General features: G+C 45.9%; 1 long non-coding RNA gene across 1 annotated transcript in view; it reads left to right on the top strand.

Moving 5' to 3' along the window:
• LOC106732506 (uncharacterized) overlaps nt 1-19,512 on the top strand; it is a 51,526-nt gene extending 32,014 nt beyond the window's left edge. Inside the window, exons 2-4 of the long non-coding RNA XR_012904440.1 lie at nt 5,294-5,373; nt 19,082-19,128; nt 19,385-19,512. This is a non-coding gene — a long non-coding RNA (uncharacterized LOC106732506). The remainder of the gene's footprint in view (nt 1-5,293; nt 5,374-19,081; nt 19,129-19,384) is intronic.
• The last annotated feature ends 2,470 nt before the right edge of the window (nt 19,513-21,982 follow it).

Genomic DNA, 21,982 nt, shown 5'->3' with positions numbered 1-21,982 from the left:
CACCAATATAAGCCCCTCTGCAATTAACAGCGGCTGTCTGGTGAAACAAAGAGCATGTACAAATTCACTGACATAGTTGTACAGTGTCATATTTCATTAAAGCCCTGGTGCAGCCTCCTGATATTGACTGTTTATCCTGAAGCACACTTTTTTCTTTATGCTTTTTGTATCATTTGCTCTTGACATGCTCCTTTATTCTGTCAGTGTGAGCAATGACCTCAGTGCTGCAATTCTTTCAGAGGAAGACATCTTCTTCACCCCCAACTTTACTTTTCCTGAACATTTCTAAGCACAGATTTTCTTGTTGGTATTCAGTTATAGATTTCTGGTTTTGCTCCACGTTTGCCATATCTTTATCTGTCAGTGATTGATTGTTTAAATCTGGCATTACATGGATGCAAAGAAAGTGACAGGCAGTATCTCCTTGGGAGCCAATCATGCTGCAATATTAACAATGTTTGATTTTCCAACCTCTGCTGGGTGTGATCTGTGTTTTACACTGCCTCAGTCTCAGAGCTGCAGGATACAACAAGCATTAATGTTTAACAAAAGTAAGCACCCCAGAAATATTGAGTGAATTGATAAATGGATGTAAACCAGTAAAAATTGAACTCCTTTAATAACCCTCCCACCACCCACAATATCTTGTTGTTGAAAATTGATAAACATGGAACACTAGTAACCATTTATGCTCGGAAGCCTTTAAAATGAATCAATTTCAGCATCAGGCCCGTAAGTAGGAATTTCCATGGGGTGTGTATGTGTGATTTCTTTGTAAATGTAGACTGCAAACGTGCAACCGCCTCCCCCATGGTCGCCAAATAAGCATGTTCTGGCTGGCCAGGACTTGCCCAGACAGGGGGCTTTGAGTGGGAAGCCCTAGTAAGAGGAGCTGTATGGGAAGCCCCTCAACTTGCTCAGCTCAGCCCAGGCTCACCCCACCAGCCTCCGCTCTCCTCCCAGCAGGAGCCCAGCCCAGTAGCCCATATAATCGGAGCCAGGCTTTGCAATCCAGCACATACTTCTTAAGACACATACTAATTCTTAAGTGGGAGATTTAAAGCCAAAGGGGTTCGTTTTGTGCTTGACTCCTACAGAAAAACAATGGAAGTTGAATTCCTTACTCTCCTTTCAAAAGTCTCCCCATAAGCAAACATTATAAATATGAATCACATACATGTGTCTCTGATAAAAGCAAGCAAAACAAACCCCTTTTCATTCTCCACCCTCATATTTTCATTTCTCTCTCTATAATTCCCCCCCCCCACTGGATGACAGAGTGACATCATCATGTCACTCTGCATCCTGCCTGCCTCCTCCCTCCCTTACCCCTCCACTTTCTCTGTTATTTGGAAGCAAGGGCTGCCACGCTGAGGCCTCCCTCCTCCCTGGTGCTTGGGAGCAGGGGGAGCCAGGGATGCTGCGCCATAGCCTCAGCCCCACTGGCAGCCGGAGGGAGAGAGCGTGGGGCCTGGTGAGGCTTTGGCCCACCCCATCTCTTTGTGGCCAAAGGGAGAGAGCCAGGGCTGATGAGGCCTTGGTCCTCCTTGGCGGCTGGAGTGGGGGAGAGTTGGGGCTGGCATGGCCGGGAGGGGGGAAGGCAGTAGAGCTGGGGCTGGCACGGCCTCGGCCCTGCCCAGTAGCTGTTGGTGGAGAGCTGGGTTGGGAGGGGGAGAGCCAGGGCTGGGTTGGCCTCGGCGTGGTGGCTGGCAGAGAGAGGGGCAAGCCAGGGTTGCCATGTCTTGGCTTGGCCCTCTCCAGCGGCTGCAGGGAGAGCCCGGGCTGCCTACCCCCAGAGAGAGAGGGGTTTGGTGAAGGTAGCAAGCAGGGGACACAGCTCCCGGTATGGTTTAAAGAAATTAGTGATTTGGGAACAGGTAAAAACCCTTCCAAAGGAGAGTCATCTAATCATTCATAAGTATCCTGAATCAATACTAATGATGTAAGCTTTCTCCCTCCATCCATACTGCCCTTGTGGTAGGATTTATCATCTTTGTCCATAACTCATCCTCAAAAAGGTTGAAAGACTGTTCACTCACTGGTCCATTCAAACCTGGCTGTCATTCTGGGACCTATCAATGACAAGGGAGGTGGTGGTAGTTTCTGAGGTGTAAAGATGTAAGGTCTCAGCAGGTGTAAAACTGCCACTGAAACTCATGGAGATGACAGTTAATACCAGCTGAAGATTTTAGAAGGTACCCTCACAAGCTCATGACATTCATACACTACCAACTGGGAGGAAACTGACCCCATGACCTATTTGTTTATAGACTTCTTTATTATCTGAAAATCTTTGCAAAGTCATTCCCAACTCCTAAGCCATCCAGTCAATATGACATTACAAAGCTTGACACAGGCCACAGAAAGGGAAGGTTCCATGTCTTGTAAATTGACAAGTATCATTGACCTTAGAGGGACACAAAACACAATCAGAATTATTTTCCTTTTGTTGCTATAGTGTATGTATGCCTTAGTGCATACAACATTGGCACTAAGTGGATACATATTGTATACAGGCAGTCCCCGAGTTACGCAGATCCGACTTATGTCGGATCCGCAGTTACGAACGGGGATTTTCTCGCCCCGGAGGACTGGAGCGGCGGGACGCCTGGTCCCGCCGCCCACCTCCTCCGGGGCGAGAAAAGCTGCTCCCCATCTCCCTGGTCTGCTGGGGGAGCCAGCAGACCAGGGAGACGCTGAGCAAAGCGGCGGAGGACCCGGGCCGGACCCGCGGCGCTTCCAGATCAGCGCCGCGGGTCCGGCCTGGGTCCTCCGCAGCTTTGCTCCGCGTCTCCCTGGTCTGCTGGGGGGGGGAGGCAGCTAGTGCCCCCCCCCCCAGCAGACCAGGGAGACGTGGAGCAAAGCCCGGGGCCTGTGGTAGAGCAGGTGGGGCGCTGCCGGTTGGTCCCGCAGCACCGCTCCTTGGCGCTACTGGACCAACCCGGCAGCACCCCAGCTGCTCTGCCCCAGGAGTCCTGATTCAGCCGCTGCCGACTTACATACAGCCGACTTACATACAGATTCAACTTAAGAACAAACCTACAGTCCCTATCTTGTACGTAACCCGGGGACTGCCTGTATCTATGTACTGATAAATAGCAGAAAAGCCTTAGCAAAACCTTAGCTGCACTGAAGTGGTAAACGTACTTAAGAACGCTTTAGGAATGACCAGTTAGCTGTCTTTAGAAGCAATACTTCACTGCATTAATTTCACAACAGCTGCATGTGATGTGCTTGTTAAAATAAACAAAATAAATAAAATCACAACTGTCTCCTGCCAGTGAGAGAGCAACATCCGCATCCCATCTGAAACATATGCAAATTTGACATAGTGAAACAAGGTTTAAATCAGTGGTCCCCAACCTTTTTGGGTGGTGGGCGTCGCGCGGGGCTGCACATGTGCCACGCGCCTGGAGGCTGGGGCCGCGCATGCACCATGCTCCTGGGGGTGGTGATAGGTGGGCGCACATAAATGCCCCGGCGGGTGCCATGGCACCTACGGGCACTGCATTGGGGACCACTGGTTTAAATAGACGCATGGAGTGATTCTCACATTACAATAGGTAATTTCCCCTTCAGGTATTCTCACCTTCTCATCACTGTTGGAGATGAGCTACATCCTCTCTGATTTTAATTAACACTGACGTCACACTCCCATCTCTGTAGCCTTTCACTTTTGTTTTCTTTTCAGCATCTAAGGAAGTCAGGTGTAACTCATGAAAGCTTATGCTCTAACACCTTAATAAATGTGTTAGTCTTTAAAATGCCACTGGACTCCTTGTTGCTTTTGCTGAAATAGATTACCACGGCTGCCCCCTCTGAAACAGATTATTACTATTATTCTTAGAACAGGTTGGTTCCCCGGAGGATCCCAAGGCACACCATTGACTGTATACCCGGGCCAGCTGGGTGGAGGCACTGCCAATTTAAAATTCCTTTAGGAGTCAAGAGACTGAAACAGAAGTGTGTGTGTGGGGGAGAGGGGAAATAGAGGATTTCCATCTATCCAACGTCACCATTGGGATAAGCAGGAGTCATGAACTTTTTCCTTCTTCTATATGACACTGTGTTGCTATTTGATATATTTGCACTGCTATTTTCTTCTCTATGGATCTCTGTAATTCACTGTTTTCTCCAGTTTTGTCAGATGTGATGCAGGACAAAATGATTGCATTGACTTCACTGTTAAGGAACTTTATTTTACCATATAGTAGCCTTAGACCCCCCCCCCCCACCCCGAATTGGTCATTACACAAAACAGATACCACTCTTAAAGGAGAACTGCATTTAGTCATTATGAACATTATCTGAAGGGTGTTGAAATCAACTGGAATAATTGTGTGGACTTCAGGGGGCTTTATATCATGTCAGAATGGATGTCACAAAAGTCGTGGGTGAGATAGGATATTTTTCTAACTACATTTCTGAAAATTAGTTAATTATCTCCAGCATTATTCCATGACATAAATTATTCAGCTGTGCAAAGATGGAATGAAAATTTACAAGTTGAGGCACAAAAGCCTACTTGACCTGTTTGTTATGATGATAAAAATCTGATATCTTACTTGCACATCAAAAAATTTACTTGCTCTGGGGAACTGTAGTTGTGCCAGTTTTCCATCATCCTTCTACAGAAAAGATGGTGATACTGAAAAATAATCATGTTGCTTTTATTAGTTTTTGGGCTTTTAATTAATGCTTTATAACAGTGATTAGCTCCTATATATATATATATACTGTATTTTTATGTTACTTCATATAAATAAAATCTGTATAGTCATAATTCATGACGATAGTCTCACAGTCAGAAATACCAATCTGATTAACCTTTTTAAGAAGATTAAATGAAATTTCCATGTGAGATTACTATTTCGAAAATGAACGTTCTGAAGTTTGTATATTTCGTACGTATTCAGTCTCTATACATTCTGTTACAATTGGCTCTGCCAGTGGAGCATGAAGCCAATGGATTTCAGTGGAAGCAGAATCAAAGGGAACAATATGGGTTAAGAAGAAAATATATGCTTGTGCTAGAGGTTCTGTATATTTCTAAATGTTCTGTGTAGTTAACTTTTGTTTGATAAACCCTAGATGCCTTCAACTGTCCTGCCGACCAGTAGAGATTATAAGCCAGTGGACAGTTACTTTGTCATGTCAAAGCCATATAATTCTTATTTTGATTGCTATATATATTTTAAAAAAACATGTTATCTTATATTGAACATAGACCACTATGTACCTTTTTTAAGCCTTCACCACATTCTGAAGTTTGGCCTCTTCATTCTTGCTTTAGAGTACCCAGGACCCTAGTTATGACTGAGTCATGCCACAAAAAGAAGATTACAGAGGATAAAATGGAGAGCCTGAATAGTGGTAAGAACTCTAAAAATACATGAAATCCTCATAATTTCCTTCTTTTTTCAAATTGTACTTCCCAAAAATACCAGGACTGAATTGAGGGAGAGGACAGAAAGTACGTTGGTGGTTGTGCTATACAGACACTGTCACACTTTCAGTGCAGTTAGTTAGAGGGAAACTCTGAGCATATGGTAGTATCATGTTTCTAAAATCCAATGTAAATATGTTAACATTAATAAATGAAAAGTGATTAAAAATGCTACTTAGCTTAATCAGAAACCCCAGGATATGCTTTGAGGGAGGATGATGTAAAGTATTGGAATTTTTAAATATTAAAGAGAAGCAGTTTTGCCTACAATCTTTCTGACAAAAATTGTTATTAGGCAGTATTGCATGCCAATGTACTCTGATTTTCACATGTTGGAGGGTTATTTAAAACTGATGATAAAATGTCAGTGTGCAAGAGAAATTAAATTGCACTATACAATTTGGAAAACAGAGGAAGCAAACAATGTCAAAAATGCTCTCTCTCCTAACCTCAATAGAAGTCTCCACACCTCAGGATTAATTTAATAAACAGAACATATTTTTCTTACTTAACTAATGCTCCTTAGTGATTAATAATGAGAGTCCTCCCTACAAAAAGGTAATTTTATTCTCTGCAGCTGCAAGATACATAGATGGTTTCAAAGTAATCTGGAAATCCTTTGTGCTCAGTCTCTGATAAGGTTGACCCTGCAATGTTCAAAAGGATACATCTACAACTTCAGTTTTTTTCTCAAAAAAAGGGGCACACTGTGCAAAACTGTTGTTCTGCGAGGGTGATATTAATTATGCAAACCCCTGAGAAGATCATCTGTCTAAATGAACAGTAGAGCGAGGACAAATGGGACCAGGCCCACCAACGAAGGGGCAGTTGCCCCAGGGACCGGTGATTCAAAGGAACCAGGGCTCCCGACTGTTACCATTGCTCTGACAGCAGCAGTGGTGGCTGGAGCCCTGGGTCCTTTAAATCACTGCTGGAGTGCCATGTGGTGTGCTCCAAGTGGCTCTGAGCAGTGCAGATGGCTGGCTGCCCCAGCCCCGCTCCTTCTGCTTGAGACGGCTTCACTTCTGGGTATGTGGAATTTCCCCTCACCTCACCGTGCCCTGTGTCTGTGGAGGCTGCTGTTCCCCCCTCCCCCGCCCCCAAATGTGAATGATTTTCTTCACAGCACGAGGTATGACAATGAAAGTGCCATGTCTGCTTCATCAGATGGCCACCCCTCTTTCCTCCTGGGTCCCCACAAGGGATTGCTGCGAGGGAGAGGGGACAAGGACCTGAACACTCAGTATGGCATATCCCACTCTCTAGTCTAGCAGCAGCAAAAATTATGCAATTTGCATTGCAAACTACTTCCCAGGGCAGCAGTCCCTCTCATTCCACACTTTCAAAGACCACAAAACTGATTATAGTACAGGCATACTGAGCAGAGCTGTGTGAGCCAAGCTGTCAGTCATAGGCGAGCAGTATCAGGGTATGTCTACACTACCCCGCTAGTTCGAACTAGCGGGGGTAATGTAGTCATCTGCAGTTGCAAATGAAACCCGGGATTTGAATTTCCCGGGCTTCATTTGCATGAAGCCGGCCGGCGCCATTTTTAAATGCCGGCTAGTTCGGACCCCGTGCCGCGCGACTACACGCAGCATGGACTAGCTAGTTCGGATTAGGCTTCTAATCCGAACTAGCTGTACACCTCATTCCACGAGGCATACAGCTAGTTCGGATTAGAAGCCTAATCTGAACTAGCTAGTCTATGCCGCGTGTAGCCACGCGGCACGGGGTCCGAACTAGCCGGCATTTAAAAATGACGCCGGCCGGCTTCATGCAAATGAAGCCCGGGAAATTCAAATCCCGGGCTTCATTTGCAACTGCGGATGACTACATTTCCCCCGCTAGTTCGGACTAGCGGGGTAGTGTAGACATACCCTCAGAGGGCATGTCTACACTAGGAAATTATTTCAAAATAACTTCTTTTGAAATAACAACTCCTGAAATAACAATTTTGAAATAAGTGTTATTGCTTGAGGAAAGCAGGAATAGTTATTTCAAGATAACCAATCTGCTATTTTGAAATAATGGGCTTGGTAGGATGGACACTTGAGGGCTGTGTCTACACTGCACCCCTTTTCCGGAAAAGGAATGCAGATTAGACACATCGGAATAGCAAAATCCGCGGGGGATTTAAATATCCCCCACGGCATTTTCATTTACATGGCTGCCGCTTTTTTCCGACTTGGGGATAAGCCGGAGAGAAGCACCAGTCTAGACTTGATTCTCCAGAAATAAGCCCTTTTCCGGAGGATCTCTTATTCCTACTTTCAAGATTTAGGTACTTAACATGGGACCTAAATACCCTTGAGGATCTGGGTTCAGGTTCTTAAAATACATTTACCATTGCCAATAGTTAACAAGGAGCAGCAAACATTTCATTATATAGTACAGTACTCTGTTCCCATCTATGTATGTACAGTACTATCTAAAGTACTTATATGGCCCCACCCATGATAGTGTCTGATCACCTGATAATCTCTTAGGGTTCATCTACACTGCACCCTTAGCTCAAAATAAGACACACAATTTGCGCTATGCAAATTGATATCTTATTTCGATTATTTTTTGAAATAGGCTATTTCGAAATTTGGCACATCTACATAGCACCACATTTTGAAATAAAACACTATTTCAAGACATCCCTTATCCCTCACGCAACAAGGTTTACAGGGAGGCTGAAATAGTGCATCCTCTATATTTCACAATAGTGGATGCGTTCGAAAGATGCGGGTTAGCTCTTCGGGTACCAGAGGTATCCCAAAATAGCACTGCAGTATAGATGTACCCTTAGTGCATTTATCCTTTCAAAGCCCCTGGGACACAGAGAAGTACTATTGTCCCCATTTTGCAGATGGGGAACAGAGGTACAGAGAGACTTGCCTGAAGTCAAAAGAAAGCTGCAGTGAAGCAACAAACAGAACCAGGTTTACCAATTCCTGTACTAGCACCCTACCTCCTCACACTATTACTCCTTTCCCAGATACAATAAATAAAAAGATACATTTGATTAACTCTAATCTGTTCTTTGTAAGTCATTGGCCATCTTGGGCAATAAAATGGGGGAGGGAGAGAGGAAATATTTTCAATGACAAATACATTTTAAAAGATGTGTCTTCTGCAAACAACAGTTGGGCAGATGGTAGGGAGCTTTGCTGTCAGCCCCAGGCCCTTAAGCTTCAATGTGTGATGGGCTGTGCACTGTGATCTAATCACAGGCTTTGTAGTTGGTATGCCCAAGGCAGGAGGCCAAATGCTCTTAACCAACAAGGTGTGCTATTAATAGATTATACATATCCTGTCTGGTCTTACTGCTGTTCTGCAGTAATTATTTCTAAAGTAAAATATGCAACATGAGAAATATTTCTAAGATGACTTGACAGATTAAATCAGCTATAATGTTTCAGTCAAGAATAATAGTTTCAGACAGCTGTAAAGCATTAATGATAAACGTACTGACTTTTAAGGTCCTATTGATGTTAAGGGTTATCAACCTTCTTCCCCTATTAGGGTATCACAGCAAACACCTGGGTGGTCCCTCAGAGACAAAAAGATAGTCCATGTGCTTCAGCTGCAGGGCCATAAACAATTGTGGCTGTCTCATCTGTCTTCAAATTATTCATGTTTCTGGGATAGTCCTTTAATTTCACGTTGAGGGCTTGGCTTTCTTTGAATTAGTGGTCAAAATACCAACCTTTTCTGAGGATGCATTTTTAGGGCTGCTGGTATCCAGTGTTCAACCAGAACAGCTGGTTTAAAAGGGAACCTGTTGCTAAAGGGAATAGCTGACCAGATGCTAAAAGTTCAGTTGGCCTGAGTAGTCGCCCTCTGCTATTTGGAGGTGGGAGGCCAGAGCCATATGGAGCAGCCACTCTCTTCTCAGCTGCTGAAACCTGAAACTGTGCAAGAGGGGATCCTGTGTGCCCCATCTTTTGCCTCATCATGCCCTGACTGCCCAGGCCCCTTGTTATGGGAACTGGCCTCCTCTCTGTCCCAGCCCCTTGCTGTGGAGACCAGCTCCAGCTATGCCCTAATTACCTTAGCCCCTTGCTACAGGAACCAATCCCTCCCTGTCTGAGTCCCCAGCTATAGGGACCATCCCCTCTCCCCCAGACCCTTGCTCCAAGAACCAAACCACCTCTGCCCCACTGTGCTCTGACTGCAAAGGTGGACAAGCTCCTTGCCAGTTTCTCCCAGCCTGGCTCTGCAGGCAGCAGGTGAGACCCAGGAGGAGGAGGATTGAGTGGGAGGCTAAGTTCTCTTTAAGCTGTATGGCCAGAGGAAGAGATTCCTTTTCCTCCAGCCCCAATCCAGGTCAGCCATGGACCTGCCATAACCAGAGCAGAGGTGCCCCGTCTTCAGTCTCCACCCAGCCCAGCCACAAACCTGCCACAGTGGGGGAAAGGGGGAAACACCCTTCCCCCTGCCCAAGCCCAGCCATTGATCTACCATGACCAGAGAAGAAGCACCCCTCCCCTGACCCAGCTAAGCCCAGCTATGGACCTGTCGTAGCCAGTGGAGAAGCAACCCAATCCAGCCCAGCCATGGCAGTTGGAAAAGCACTTCTCCTCCACCCAGCCCAGGTGCTGCTGAAGGGAGAAAGAGCTGGGGGAGTCCTCTCCCCCTGTCACAGTTCCAGGTCAACCTGCACCCAAACCACTCGGTCCCACCTTACCACATGAATTTTGTTATGTGCACCAATATGGAGGTGATGTGTCATTCTGCACATGGGTGAAGAAAATGAGAGGAAACACTGGTGAAGGTGTAGAGAGTGAGCGATGGAAGGGGAGAGGAGCGAGCAGGGCTTTGGGGGAAGAGGCGGGGCAGAGGGCATGGCGAGGGTATTCATAGAAAGTTGGCAACCCTAGATATTTTCCTTAGCTCTATGGCTGTTCCTAGTATAGACCTCTCCTCTTCCCAGGCTCTTCAAAAGGGGGTGGAGAGACCCAATAGCAGCTCATTCTACAGCATTTAGGTCTCCCTCATCTCACTAAGAAAAATGGACTTCTTAATACAGTTTATTTCCTAGCATTTGTTATGGTAAGGCCTACATTTCTGACCAGTCCCTGCAAATGAGAGTCGCAGAAAGCCTTAATTTTCAGCTGAACTGGAAAGAGGGCTGTACTGGATGGCTACGTCTAGACTGGCATGATTTTCCGGAAATGCTTTTAACAGAAAAGTTTTCCATTAAAAGCATTTTCGGAAAAGAGTGTCTAGATTGGCATGGATGCTTTTCCCGCCGCCGGCGCTAGTGCGCCCTCCCCGCAGCAGACCAGGCTTTTCTCAGGATGCCTGTGGTAGAGCAGCTGGGGCGCTGCCGGTTGGTCCCGCAGCGCCGCTCTCCGCGCTACTGGACCAACCCGGCAGCACCCCAGCTGCTCTGCCCCAGACGTCCTGATTCAGCCGCTGCTGGTCAGTTTCAGCAGCGGCTGAATCAGGACGCCTGGGGCAGAGCAGCTTGGGTGCTGCTGGGTTGGTCCAGTAGCGCCGAGGAGCGGCGCTACTGGAGCAACCCAGCAGCACCCCAGCTGCTCTGCCCCAGGTGTCCCCAAGTCAGCCGCTGCTGAAACTGACCAGCGGCTGATTACAGGAAGCCGAGTCAGAGTTGGTCTGCCCCGGGCTTCCTGGAATCAGCCGCTGATCAGTTTCAGCAGCAGCTGACTTGGGGACACCTGGGGTTCTTAAGTTGAATCTGAATGTAAGTCGGAACTGGCATCCAGATTCAGCCGCTGTTGAAACTGATCAGTGGCTGATTCCAGGAAGCCCGGGGCAGAGCAACTCTGCCTCGGGCTTCCTGTAGTCAGCCGCAGGTCAGTTTCAGCAGCGGCTGAATCTGGACGCCAGTTCCGACTTACATAGAGATTCAACTTAAGAACAAACCTACAGTCCCTATCTTGTACGTAACCCGGGGACTGCCTGTACCACCGAGTCAGCTATTACAACTAACATGGCAAGGACTGTGACCTATGATTTGTTTTGAATCTAAACACAAAAGAAGCATCACTACAGCTGTTCATAATTATGGCGTTTTAAAATAATTAAGATCCCTAGACCTGTTTCCATATTCATCAGTTGAATGAGAGCAAGGAAAGCAAATGGCACGAAGGAAAATACTATTATATATCTAACATGTAAAAATCAACACCTATTACTTTTTAATCAAGAAAAATGTCCAGTGTTCCACTAAAGTGCAGGGGGGGAAAAAAGGATTCTGTCCAATGTGGTAGGAAAGTGAGTCTCTTTGCTTATCTTCCCCTTCCTCCACCTCTGTCATATCACTTGGGAGATCCTGCTGAGCAAAAACTGCAAGTCTGTAAGCAGCTCAGTGCACCTTTACATCTGATTTTGTGTGTGCAGACCAGGTATCTGTCAGCATTCTTATTGTTTGAAACTGATTAAGGCTCAGAGGCTGATCTGCAATATCTCCTTTAATTTTTCCACCTGAGTGGATTAAAATTAAAATGCTTTGATGGGTTTAGATTATCAGGAGTAGAGAAGCAAAAAGCAGTATCTCATGGGTGCATAGGAATGCATTAAGTAGTACATTCTCTCTCTGTCAAGGAGCAATTCTAAGGATATATGCAACTAAAAGACCATCTGGGATTTTAGCAAAACAGATCTGAGTGATTGAAACACACAGAAATTCTAAGGTCAGAAGGGACCACTGCACTAATTGTAGTACTTTGCACTTTTCTTCACTGAATTTCATCATATTGAATTTCAGCTAATTCTCCAAGTTGTCAAAGTAATTTTGAATTCTAGTCCTGTACTCCAACATGCTTGCAGCTCCTCCCAAGTTGGAGTCATCTGCAAACTTTATAAGTTTATTCTCATCCACACCATTAATGAAAATATTGACTAGTACTAGACCCAGGACTGATCTCACTTAATGCACCCTCCCAATTTGACAGCAAATCGTTGATAAGTACTCTTTGAAACCAGTTAGGCAGTTACCTTGTAGTAATTTTATCTAGACCACATTCCTCTAGTTGGTTTATGAAAATGTATCAAAAACCCATACTAAAGTCAAGATAAATCACATTCCTGCTTCCCCCGCACGTCATTCAGAATGAAGTTCTCCAGGAGAATGCAGCTATTTCACCCTCTATACACTATAGCTAGGTGCTCGAGGAGCCTTTTATCTTGTTCTTGTGTGATTTGATGGTCACAGCAAACACTAGCTAGTTCCCTGTCTTGTGTTTTCTCTCTGAGAACATTAATCCATAAACATTCAAGGTCTTAAGGCCCACTGACGTGGGGGGACAAAGGAGGTGTCTGCCCCAGGGGTGGTGATTCAAAAGGGCCCAGGGCTCCCAGTCACTGCTATTGCAGTATTGGCAGCCAGGAGCTCTGGACCTTTTAAATCATGGCTGGAGCCCAGGGTGGCACAGTCCAGGTGATGCTAAGGGCTCACTGGTGCAAGGGGTGTTGCACAGTCAGGGTGGTGCAGAGGGGCTGGCTGCTCCAGCCCTGCCCTTTCTGCCCAAGGCTACATCCCTTCCGGGAGCAGAGCCTCTTCCCCCCTCCCCCCGACATTACCCAAGGGCCCAGCAATTTTGTCAGCCCCTCTATTATTAACCGATGAGTTGTCAGTTACTTGAAAACAAGTAGTGCCATTTTTGACAGTGCCACACCCCAACCCCTTTGCCTAGTCCAGTGGTCCCCAACCTTTTGAGGTTGTCGGGCGCCAGGGGGCGTGGCCGTTTGCCCGCCGGGCGCCAGGGGGCGGGGACACTTGCGCGCCCGGGGGCGCCCCCCCATAGCCGCATGCCCGGGGGCGGCCCCCCCCATAGCCGCATGCCCGGGGCCGGGGCCCCCCCATAGCCACGCACCTGGGGCCGCCGCAAGTGCCGCACGCCTGGGGCCGGCGCTCCCCCTGCAAGTGCCGCACACCCGGGGCCAGGGCCGGGGCCGGCGCTTCCCCCCCCCCCGCAAGCGCCGCGCGCCCGGGGCCGACGCTCCCTGCAAGTGCCGCGCCATGTGCCCGGGGCCAGGCCAGCCCCGAGCACCTGGCGGGCGCATGGAAATGCCCCTGCGGGCGCCATGGCGCCCGCGGGCACCATGTTGGGGTCCATGGGCCTAGTCAATCCTTCCTAAATAGGATATAATCCGTGATTTTAACATTCCAATCATGTATATCTTCTCACCAGGGCAATACTAACTACATTGGATTTATGTTCATAACAAGCAATTCCAATTCCTTTTTTTTATTATTCAGGGCCCTCGTGTATACAATTAAGAATTTATTCTGTTCACAACCCTTGGTCCTTTGATTAATTTGTTTTTTGACAAGTTAATTGTATGTGAAATGCATGCTTGTTTGTATCCCCATTCCATTCTCCCCCGTTGTTGTTAGTTTAACCCCCTGTTGACTGGTTTAGGCAACCTGTTTCCTAGGCGGTTGGTTCTTTTACTAAATGCTTGCCTTCCCCATAAAAAATGGCTCAATGTTCCAGAAAACCCAAACCCTCTACCTTACACCACTCATCTGACATGTGGTTCACTTTCAGAATCTTCTGCCTCCTGTCTTACTTCCTGTCCCATGAACAAAGCATCTCAGAGACCATTTGGATATTCCTCTCGTGCAGCACCTTTCTGAGTTCCCTAGAATCGGTGAAGTCGCATATGAAGCTGGGCCATTAGTGTTAAAATGCTCCCTGCCAATAGAGCTTTGTCTGTTGATATCAGAAACCTATCAAATAGATCAGTTTTACCTCATGTCAGGATCTGGGAAGTCAGCACATTGTCCTTCTGTCTGCCTGACCCTTGCACAGTGTTTTTCTTTGCTTTCTTTTATAACACAGAATTGGTCTTCTTTGGTTGGATGGAAAGCTCTTGATGAGCACACCTGATAGTACTGCGGGTTGGCCTGAGTAGTCACCTTCACCTATACCCCATACAGATCATCGTTATATTCCACCAACTGGCCTTCGAAGATGTTTTCTGTGGTTTCCATGTTGACAACCTAATACTGATTGGAGACATTATCTGTGTCAATTTCCTCTGGTTCTTTTCATAGAATACTAGGATTGGAAGGAACCTCGAGAGGTCATCGAGTCCAGTCCCCTGCCCTCATGGCAGGACCCAGTACTGTCTAGACCAGTGATTCCCAACCTTTTTCCCATGGAGGAACCCCTAAAATAATTTTTCATATCCTGAGGAACCCCTACCTATGAAAACTTTTGCTTGTCCAGAAAAAGTTGATAGCGGGGAGTGCAATTCAGTTACTGCTAAATGTTTTCAAGAAAATTTATTTGTAAAGAGTTGTTTATATGTCAGCTTAAATTGTAAGAAAAAAATTGGAACATTTTCCCTGTCTTTTTTTGTATTCTTATCTTTTTTTTTCAAATATCAAATATTCACCCCTTCCTGCCTCACTCTCTTTCTTTTCTCCTCCTCCTCCTGCCTCACTCTCTCTTTCTCTTCTCCTCTCCCTCCTGCCTCTCACTCGTGGAACCCAAATGGCCGCTTGATCCCACGTGGTGGCCCGGCTGAGTGGCACAGAAGTCAGCTGAGTGCCAGGGTGGGAGGTGAAGGGCGTGACAGACACTTCAGGCCCCACCCAGTGTTATTTATTCCATGATTTCTAAAAGAACCCCTGATGATGGTCTGTGGAACCCCGGTTGGGAAACACTTGTCTAGACCATCCCTGATAGTCATTTATCTAACCTACTCTTAAATATCTCTAGAGATGGAGATTCCACAACCCTCGTAGGCAATTTATTCCAGTGTTTGACCACCCTGACAGTTAGGAACTTTTTCCTAATGTCCAACCTAAACTTCCCTTGCTGCAGTTTAAGCCCATTGCTTCTTGTTCTATCTTCAGAGGCCAGGAAGAACGTTTTCTTCCTCCTCCTTGTGACACCCTTTTAGATATTTGAAAACTGTTATGATGTCCCCTCTCATCGTGTTCAAAGCTTGTTCATCTTCTTTTCTCCCCCACTCTGTTTGCTTGGCAACTGACTCATATGCTTAGCCTCCCTGCTTAACTCTGTTTCCTCACTAGCAGAGACTTCAGAGGCTGATCAGACTCCATGGCAGGGCTGACCCTGGCCAGGGTCAGAGCCTGGAGTAACCACCTCACTGCAGGCCTTGATCCTGATCTGTCTCCACTCCACCCTTTCCCCAAGTCCTGAGCAGGCTCCACCCCCTTCCACCTCTTGCCCATAGTCCCCTTTGCCAAGCCACATGAGCTGCGGGAATACTGGGGAGCCTGGTGCGGGGCGGCAGCAGGGGGTGCCCTCCCACACTCACCATGGTGGTGGGAGCTGGGGCGATCCATCTGCATACACCGCTCATCTCTCAGCCCATTGCACTCTGTTTCACTGCAGCTGCTGGGAAGTGCAGGACCCTGCGGCTAGTCACTCAGCTTGCTGCTGCTGTGGTGAAAGGGAGCACAATGGGCCAGGAAATGAGTGGGGAAACAGAGACGGGTTCTGGGCCATTCTGGTCCCCACTGTGGTGAGTGCAGGGAGGACATGCTTGCCACCCCACATCAGGCTCTCCCGGTAATCCCCTGGCTGTCCTGGGCTCCATCCATTGGATGCTGGGGTGGCTGCTGAAGGGCTCCCCAATGCAAAGGACCTGGGGTGGCTGCCCTGAATCATCCTATGGATGGGATGGCTCTGCTCAAGAGTCCCAACTACAGTTTTCACTGAGACACAAATAGACTTGTCTCACCTGGCCTGCTCAGGGGCCCACAGCTCAACCACACAATCCCTGAAAAGACCATAACCTTAAGTCCTTTTGCCTACAATATGGGTTAGGTGCTGTATGCAAGCGTTGCCTGAAATAAACTGAAGATAGTTGTCAGATGATAGGCAAACTATATAGAGAGTCGTGATTCCCAGAAGAAAAAGTGCTTTGAAAACTATGGATAAAAAGCACCATGTGAAAACTAGATATTCTTTAAATAGCCTGGAGGAAATGCACTGTGCAATCACTGAAAATATTTGCTTTTGTCCTATATATATTACCTTAGCAAAATGGTACTGTGATAGTCATCGTGACCATTTTGTTCTATGGTTCCTTCCACTAAATCCACTTCTGATGGCTATTTCATGACCCTGACAAGATCTTTCATAAAAAAGCCTTCAAAGTTCAGCTTCAGTCTAGGTCTAGGAACAAATTTCATACTTTAATCTTACTAGTTACAGAGGAAGCTTCCATTTCAGCTCCACGGAAACAAAGAAAGAATGCACACTAATGAAGGCACTTAATTAGTTTCTTAGGATTTAAAAATTGGTAAATGTAACCAGCAGAGGAAAATTACAGGAACAAACAATCATCCATGGCTTTAGGCACCTGCAGCATGAACGCAGGGACTACACTTATCAAAAAGGATGTCTGAAAGTAATTTCTATTTAAAGCTATTGCAACTAAAGTAATCTGCAAGCACACAAAATATTACTGCAGTTCATCATGTACAGTTATGTTAACAAATAGAATGTTGCTAAGCCTAATTACTGCTATTCAACATATGCTAGGAGAACACAGAACACCAAAACGGAAATATCAGAAAACAAGTACTTTTGTGTGCAGCTGTTCTATGGTGTGCTGCCTGTATTTTATTGGCACAGCTTAGAGTCAGTGACGTAGGAGTCAGTGACGTAGGAGTCAGTGACGTTTTGTAGGTCTGCTGTGCTCCCCATTTCAGGAAGTTTATTGGACTCTTTTTGTTGTGTCAGATAATCATTTAGATGTAATATTTCCCTGCTTGATTTGTCCCCTTGAATAACTTAGCATTTTGGAAGAACCAGCTCTGTGCCAACTCACTAGACCACACCACTCTCTCAACATGCTTTGCTAATGATGTACTGTTCATTTAGGAGCCACTTCAGTGACCAATTAAATTGCCTTCTGGGGTGTAAGTGCAACATCACTAATAGCTCTTGCCAACACAACCCAATAACAGAACAGGAAGTGAAGCTATTGTTTGCAGGACTGAAAGGATGGTACAGGCCATCCTCACTATAAGTCCAAGATACGTTATAAAAACCTTGGACTTACAGCAAAACAACTTAAAGCAGGGATTTTTTTCCCCACGGCTGACTTGCATTTGCGCAAATTGGGGGTGTTTTTTTGCGTGACTTCAGAGTGGGGAATGGGAGGACTTATAACACATCAATTCCTACAAACATCAACGACTTTAGTGCGGAACAGACGTATACCGGGGTGACTTATAGCGGGGATGCCTTGTAGATAGAATGCAAACAAGTGAATTATAGTTTAGCCAAGGTAGCTGTAATGGGGTTGTGTGTTTGGTAAGATGGCCTAATGATCAGGGCCTGCTCCAGTCTTTTAGTTTAATGTATATGGGATCTCCTTAACAGGGTTGAACTGGGTCTGCTTCCTTCCCCATCGTGCCTATCCCAGCACTAGCCATAATGAATCTTGAGTAAGTACGGGGTTGGCTGAGGCCCACCTGCTCCACCAGATCCCAGCTCAGAGACCTAAAAGTGTGTCCGTGTGGAATAGCCTATGGTCGAACCACTTCCTACCCGACCCCTTTCCTCAGTTGGGGCGTGGCTACTATTTAATTGTAATCCTTTTCTCCAAGCCTCAAAGGAAGCAGTGGAGACTCACAGCCAGCCAGGGGTGAAAGTAACTTAAATTTCTGACAGGTACTGCCCTATCACAAGCCCCTGGGTGTGTGTGTCTGTGGGGGGGAGAATTCAGGGTAAAGGTTTTGGGGGTAGGTTGTAATACCATAGTACCTGTAAGAAACGTAAGGTTGGGATGTAGTGTGGGAGGCTCAGGGCAGGGAATTAGAGTGTATGTGGGAGCTCAGTGCAGAGAGCTGGGGGGTGTAGGAGAGCCCAGGGCAGTAGACTGAGATGTTGGGGGGATGTAGGAGTCAGGACATGGGTTTGGGAGTACAGAAGTCAGGGCAGGGTGTGTGTGTGGGAGCTGAGGTCTGGCTGGAGTGGTGGGGACCATGCTCCCTGGCTGCCAGATATTATGGGGCTGGCTGAGGCAGTGGGGACTATGTGGCCTGGCACTGGCTACCGCAGGGCAGCAGGCACTGTGCTGCCTGTGTGCTATGTCCACGTTCCCCAGAGCTGTCGGTGCTGACTTGGGCATACTGGTGTATGGTGGCCAGCAGCATCCAGAACCCCACCTCCAGCCAGCCACTGTCTGACCGGTGCACTGCATTAGGGCGTACTGACTTATTTTCACCTCACAGCCAGCCCCCTTTGGTCAGAGTTCCTACCTGGGCTGCTGGAACTTTCTTCATCCTGCTCTCTTCCCCAGGAACATGCGGGGCACGGGCCGAGAAACAGAGGTCTTCTGGCCCAGTTCTGCTTCAGCCCTGCCTCAGTCTTAGTGTGGGGTTTGTAAACCCCTTCACGGTATGACAGTAACATCTCCAAGATATGAGTTAATACTTGTATTCTTAGAAATCTGTTAGGAGGCCTTTAATAATCACAAATGGATAGCTCTGTCCTAAAAGATACTGAGGATAGAAAATTGCTCAATATATGCCCATGGCTAATCCTGGCAGGTAGACAGGAAAATTTAACCTAAAGATAAGGTAATTAGAATAGAATGTTAAAATGTATTTGGGCATGCATGATCAAAAGAAAATATTTTATATACCATCTTCATTTTGTGACTAAAAATATTTTTCAGCAACTCAGATGTTTGTCAAGTTTTGCTGTAACTTCACAAAATAACCAGTAAGTATATTATCTCTTCTCTGCCTCCTAAACTGTTAAACATGTTATTTTCATTTTACCATCTAATGGACCCTTCACAAGAAAGTTACATTATGCTTGGTACATTAAACAGCTGAGAAATTGTAATAGGCTCTTTGAAAGACATACTTTTTCATACAGAGAATGGGTATATCAAAATGACATATATTCATTCTAAGAGTGTGGATCATAACAAAATAATGCTTTCTTTTACTATCATTAATTTCATAATTTGCAGCAGAAGGTGGTAAAGACTTCACAGGGAGATTGGACAACTATATGGATTAGGAACTATTTCTGGACCAACGGGCCATCCAGTCTTGCAGCATGAGTAGATACCACTAACTCAAACCCAGGTGTATTGCAACCTCAACAATAGTTTAGCAGCAGCTTATGAATCCAGGAGGGAAAAGTATTGATCTTCTGATAAGGTAATTTAATGATGTACTTTTCAAACACGAAGTGGAATGAATGAGAGCCTTTGTACAATCTCTATAGCTAAAGTGTAGTTACTAATTAATTAGTGCTAGCAAAGAAAAAAAGGTAGAAGATTGATAATTTTCACAGGCAGCAATGATTTCTTGTTGGTTATAGATTTAGACCACCACTAAATGCTTGATTTAAGCATTGGAAAGATCTTTACCCTGGTTAGGTCTATTCAAGTAAAGTGCACCTTTAATTCATTTCTGAAAGCTAGAAAGTGACCATATAAATCAGGGTCATATCACTATTAAAAACTATTGTCAAAACTCCAATATTTTAAATACATGGATATAATCCCAATACTTATGTAATAGTTTAACTTCAGATTCTTGTGAAAATATTAACAAAACAATTCAGCCTCGCAACAGCTGGCTGTTAACAAATAGGTTAACAAATAGCATTATCATTATTTTACAGCAGTGTTTCTCAAACTGTGCTCCGCGAGACATCTCCAGGGGCTCTGCGAGGTTGACAACCTGGAAACATCAATAGGTACAACACAGACAATCTGTGGACCGCTAGAGCTCCGCATAAATTTTTACACATGTAAAGGGCTCTGGAACCCAAAAAGTTTGAAAACCGCTGTTTTACAGATTGGTGAATAGACATGGAACAAGACAGAACACCTGCACTGCATTTTTCAGCTCTGCCGCCTGAGCCGAAGTTAGTGGACACAGGCCAGTTAGAGATGGCTAATTGCAATGTAGACACACTTAGAGAGACAAGATAACCTTACCCAGGGTCACACAAGAGGCCTGTAATGGTACAGGAAAGTAAAGCCAAGTCTCACAAGTTCCAGGGTGATATCTGAAATGTTGGACCATAATTCCTCTTCAGCCGAGCATGTCTGGTCATAGGTTTCTATTTCCAGTGCAAGGTCAGCTTCTTTTTTTCTCAGCACATTTCTAGTAAGATCTTGCCCTAAAATGAAACACAGCATCCCTCCCCCAAACCTGAACCTGCTGCAACTCTGCAATACTGGAAGCAGTTCTGGCTGCCACAGAATGGGGACAATGTAAAAACAGTAAAAAATTCAATAAAACCCTAATTACACCTATGCTGAGTGACAACCTAGGAGAAATTCTCACTAGGAACAAGGACATATTATTTCTATTTGATTACAGGATTCCTTATAATCTGAGAATAATTACATGGAAAGAAAGTCAGCTGCATAACAATAGCCCAGCTCAGTTTGAATTTTGAGGTATGGGGGAAGAGAGTAGGAGCCGCCAAACCTGCATCCCTGCTATTCAAGGAAAGAATGAAAATTAGCACATGGGTATAACTAGCAAATTGATGTGTGTCCACAATGGCTGATCTATTGGCCTTACCTGTAGAATATTCTAGTTTCCATGTAAATCAGGTATTACACACAATACAACCATTAATATAATGGCAGGGAGGATCCAAATGTTTAGAAACTGGGTCTGCTAATCCCAGAGAGATTGTTACATTCAAGCTGCCACTCAAAAGCTCTGGCAAAGTAGCAGTCAGCGGCTAGGTATAGACTACAAGGTTTTTGCGGAAAAAACTACGCAAAATGCACTCTGCATAGCTTTTTCCACTCTCTTTTTTTCAGAAGAGGTTAGACAGAAGAGCTAAACGGGCCAAATGGCAGAAAAGCCTCCTCTTTTGGTGGAGCCCTTATGCCTCATGAAATGAGGTATACGAGGCTCCCTGAAAGAGCGCATTTGCTCTTCCATGGAAAAAAAAGCTGAAGAGCAAGTGCGTTCCTTGGACGCAGCAGGCTTTTTGCGGGATACCAGAGCAGTTGAGTGATGTAACCCTTTGGTATCCCGCAAAAACCCCGTAGTCTAGACATAGCCAGTGTGCTGTGGGCCTTGTGGATGTGCCATCTACAAAGGGCCTGATTGGAAGTGCTCCTGTGTCTTTGATTGGTTGCATGTGCACTACTTAAACCTGGAGGGAACACCAGGAAATTGTCTGTGCAATTGGGAGGCTCTCCAGCCAGCTGCTAAAACAAACCTTGCTCTTTGAACTTATTCTGGTTCCTGACTTCCAACTCTGCCTCTGACCCATGGCCCCGAACCTACCCAGTAGGCCTGATGACCTGTGTGCCAGCCATGACAGTTTGCTTAGACATCCTGGAGCCCTCTAGGGAGGGAGCTGTCATTCCATTGTCCAGCTAATCCCATGGAACATCATTTGCAGGCGCGGGTTGCTCATTTCCAAGCAAAGAATCATATCCTGTGTGCTTGAGTGATGTAACTTCTGGCAGAAAACAAACCATCTAGGAACAGCTACCTCAGCTACAAGGCAGGGAGCACAACACTCCAGGCTCAGGCTAGAACAAGAGGCCACTGTGCCTTTACTCAACCATTTCTATGGGAAC

The sequence above is a fragment of the Pelodiscus sinensis genome, chromosome 1 (assembly GCF_049634645.1).
Source record: "Pelodiscus sinensis isolate JC-2024 chromosome 1, ASM4963464v1, whole genome shotgun sequence".
Classification (NCBI taxonomy): Eukaryota; Metazoa; Chordata; order Testudines; family Trionychidae; genus Pelodiscus; species Pelodiscus sinensis.
The sequence above is the reverse complement of the archived record's forward strand: the minus strand, read 5'-3'. Positions and strand labels throughout refer to the sequence as shown.